Here is a 4784-nt window from a genome sequence, read left to right as displayed (position 1 = left end):
AATGCCTGCTATTGACGTGTTTTGAAAGTAGCCTTTGGAGCAGGAGAACCAAATTGATTTTTAATTCAAATGTACTCTGTATATTTATTCTTCTCCTGCATATGATTTGTATCATGACTACACTGAGGGTGACTACACTAACATTTTCTATACAAAGCTTTTGGATCATGGTTGAGGCAACTGCTGTTTCCATTCTCATTTGGCATTAGGGTTTAGTGATTAGGTTTCCTGTACTGGGTCTCCAGTGCTATAGCGTTATTCTGCGCTAAAGTACAAAATAAAGTACTACTGATGCAGTTTGCAGCAATATAATAGAAAACATATATACTTTCTCTGCCATATATGTGAATAGGAATTTTGCTGTGCTGTTATTGCTGTTAATTGGTGTACATTTGTCTGATAGGCTGGGTCTTATGCCATAGGAGGTGGGAAATGAAAATTGTGTTTCTAGAATCACTCAGTGAAGGGCGAAGTTTATAGGCGAGAAAAAAGTTTTTGATGAGCGACATATTTTTTCACCAATTAGACTCTGTGGCTGTCATTTTCACTGTGCAACCATTTCACTCATCACTAATCACTATCAGTTTTTACGTTTTCTTTCTAAAAGATGCAGTAGTGCCTTGGTGTTATAATAGCACAGCATCAAGACATCTTGCTTATTTCCCTGTAGAATTGTCCTTGTTGAAAAATAATGTGTTTAACATATGCAGCTGACTTTCTGTAACAAACTCATCAGTATATTATGTGCATGTTAATTTCCAAGTAATATGTTCCTACAGTAATCCTAGACCCAGAGCATTGGAAATCATTTCACACTGGACACCATTCACCCATAATGAAAATAGCATTATTAGGATTCAAGTAAATCTTGCATGCAAAGGGGATATACTTAAGGGCCGTATTTATTCTGCTGTATAAATGGAAGATCACAGAAAATAACTGTGAAAAAACGGTTTAAAATATACAGTGAATTTATCAAGGTATGTATGGACATATTGATTTCAACCCACAAAAATTGTACTATAAGAAGGCAAAAAGTAATAAATGAAATGAATGAAATTGAAATACAATTAAAACATTTTTCAACCTCATGCATAAAAGTACCAATTTAGATACTCTTGGGGGCATATTTATCAAGGGTCGAATTTCTAATTGAAAAAACTTTGAAATTCGAATTCAAAAACACCAACCGAAATTAAGTCTGTTTTTTTTCGGTTGAATAGGTCCATTTTCGATCTAATAGGTCTGTATTTGGCCGAATTCGAATCATACGAATCGAAGGAATAGCGCATTAGATCGAATTCGATTGAATGTTTTTCCCCAAAAAACTTCGATTTTTCAAAGTCCACCAATTTACTCCAAATAGGTTCTAGGAGGTCCCCCATAGGCTTAAACAGCAATTTGGCAGGTTTTAGATGGTGAATGGTCGAATTTTTAAAGAGACAGCACATGATAAATTTTGATATTCAAATTTTTAAATTTTTTTCAAATTTGAATCTAATTTGGACTATTCCCTAGTCGAAGTACACAAAAAATAGCTTGAAATTCTAATTTTTTTCTTTCGAAAATTCACCTCGACCTTTGACAAATCTGCCCCTTGAATTAAGGATGCACTGAAGCCACAATTTTGGGATTCAGGTGAGTCCCAAATCCTTTGTGAAAGATTTGGCCATACCAAACCATATCCGACCCCTAATTTATATATTCAAATTAGGGCCAGTGCTCAGTTAAGAAAATATTTCACTTCCTGGTTTGTGTGACTAAAAGTCACATGATTTAAAGGTTCTGGATTTGGTTCAGACAGGCGTACGGATTCGGCCAAATGCAAACCTTACTGAAAAAGGATGAATGTTGGCCGAATCCTGAACCAAATCCTGAATTTGATGCATCACTAGCAGAAATGCCTTTCTACATAATAATAATTTCTTTTAGCAAAAAAAAAAAAGCAACAAACACTTTATTGTATCGGTAAAATAAATATATAAGGGAGAATAATACTCATTTTCACGAAAAGAAGTTAATTAATTAAGTAGTTTAAGAAAACAAAAAGATGTGCAGTCTAGCACATGGAAGTGAAGAAGAATGTACCACTTTTTACAAAAATTGTATATTGCACAGGGGTGCATTAGTGTCTACAGCCACAGTCTAGTACATCTAAAAAAAAGTGGCTGAGTGAAAATAGTTTATGAACCATTCTGAAAATTCTGTAGATTCCTCACAATCTGTTTCTGCACTCCCAAACTTTAAGATATCACAGTGGTTATGGATGTTATGTGATCTAATTTTGAATTTAATTGCAGGATCCTAGCTTGAAATCAACATAGGATTCATTTTCCATCAACTACAAAGTAAACAAACATGACCAACAAATACTGTTTATTCCCTAAAAAAACAAAAATGATGATTTTTTTTCCAATAAGCATGATTGCAAATTGCACAGGTAAAAAATTTTTTAGCACAAATGTCCTACAATGACATACAAAGCAAAAATACATGCAAGTGTTTTGTTTAAACCTCAAATAGTCAATATTTAGAAAAAACTCGGCAAGTAAAAGCTGCTGAGTTTCTATGGAAGTTTCTGAATGGGAATTGTCTTTATCAACTTTATTTATTTATTACACCAGTTTATGAATATATCTGAGTTGAAAAAAAACTTGTGACATTTTAACAGGATTGCATTTTCTCACCATGATAAATCATTCTATCAATCACATAGCTATCAATCATTCCAGTGAGTTCTAAAATGAATGCAAAGCCTAACTCAACTAAAACGTATGTTTTAACAACTCTCAAGGTGTGCCAATTTCTTTAGAATGCATTAGTATATGTTCATTCCTAAAAACCAAAACCTGGTATTTACTAGGTATGGGTGAATTAATCATAATATAAGGAACCCCAAAAATATATATGAAATGGCAATTGAAGATTGCGGAAACTGTTTTTTTTAAAAATTTTATTTTTATTGGAGTTTAAGAAAGGACCAACAGTCATATAAGTAAAGTCACATATGTTAACCAGGTGATTTTAGCAACACAAATAGCAGTAAGTAAATAAAGATTCAACTAAACATCAGTGCAGTTTTACTCAAAGATTCTTCCAGAACTGTAGGAGAACTAGGGATATACGGCAGTGGATTGTGTGCTGTCAAGTCTGCTGTCAGGTTAGTTTGTTAATAACATAGTTGGAACTTGTTTTGAGAATGGGAAAGAGAAAGGGAGGGGGAATAGAAAAAGAAGGAGGGGGTATTTCGGCAACAGCATATTTTTACAGAGTCAGAATAGGTCAGCTATTTTCATGAAGGAACATTTCAACAACTCATGATAATAATTACTAGTTTTCATTATCTATAACCTTAAGCTTATTGGACTAGATCCTAGTTATGAACCTGGTTTGGCAGTTATTCCAAGTCACTATAGTACAATGCATGTTAAAACAAATCATTTTGTGAGACTCTCAATATATAAACACCATGTGCCAAGTCACCCAATGTTTATGCATGGCCTTGTAGGATTCTGAGTCTATTTCCTCAAGACTTCTTCCATTTCTGCCATCCAATCAGAAATTGTGTATAATGTTGTAGATGTAGATTTCAATTTTGGTGGGATAATGATCTGCGTTGAGGGTGTATTGAGTTAGAGACTTCTTGTAAGTGGGTGTATCATGAGCATTGAAGTGAAGGAGGATTTCTGTGGGGGCTTTTTCTTATATACAGTTATAGTGCAAATGTCTATAATCACATTCCAAAACTTTTTCCCAGAATATATGTAGCATGGTTCCTGGAAAATGGTCATATCACCAGCATTGATCTGATATATCTGGAAAAAATTTGCTCAACTTGGACGGGGTGTTGTACCAAACAGTGAGAATTTTGAAGTTGTTTTCTAAAGGTTTTGCAGCTCCCTCGTCCCAAAAATGAGTAACTGTGTTTTATAGCAAATGCTATCTGGCAACTTTACTTAAACAAAATATTAATTATTTTCGCATTCCAAAGCATCTGCCTTTTATCAACTTTTTTTTTTATCAATTTGAGACAAGAAAAACCAATATAATTAAGGTAAACTTTTTATGTAAATAAAAAGTCTATTGTGCTCAAGAATTCTCATGGTAGCCATATATCTAGGATTACTAATTTAGTCATATTGTTTTACGTAGTGTTCATAGAGCTTTTTAATCATTTTATATTAAGGTTCCAATATTCCAAATTAGGGTGTTGGAGAGTCTCTTCAGTGGAATTAAACAGTTGATTAAATGTGACTTTCAATATCAAAAGTCATCAAATATTTATAATGAAATATTGCCACTGTGGTGAAAAAAATAGATAATCATTATGCTGAGCTTAATAATAAAAAGGAATATGACAGAAAATCCAGATATTTTGAAAACAGCAATAAATGTACAAGCTTTTTTTTTTTTTACTATGAATTTTAAACCGTTTTCCTGAGTGGCATCATGCTATAGTTTGTGTTTTATGTGAACTGAAAATGAGCAATCATTAACCATATCTGAAGTCTTATTGAAGTATTCTTTGGTATCCTGTTCACATAATTGATATTGTCATTCTCATTAACATCTACTGCAAGTAGCTGAATGTAATCTGATTACAGACGATGTTAGTTCTACCCAACACACCGGCCCCTTTGTAAATGTCATAACCTGAAAGTGAAAATGATACACTTGTATGTGGCTGTGGAACAGACAGCTATCACTGATGCCTCGTGAGATGTCTTTTGGACTTATTTAGAAAAACACCCTTGGACCTGTTAAAAAATATTTTAAGCAAAATA

The sequence above is a fragment of the Xenopus laevis genome, chromosome 8L, assembly GCF_017654675.1.
Source record: "Xenopus laevis strain J_2021 chromosome 8L, Xenopus_laevis_v10.1, whole genome shotgun sequence".
NCBI lineage: Eukaryota > Metazoa > Chordata > Amphibia > Anura > Pipidae > Xenopus > Xenopus laevis.
The sequence above is the reverse complement of the archived record's forward strand: the minus strand, read 5'-3'. Positions refer to the sequence as shown.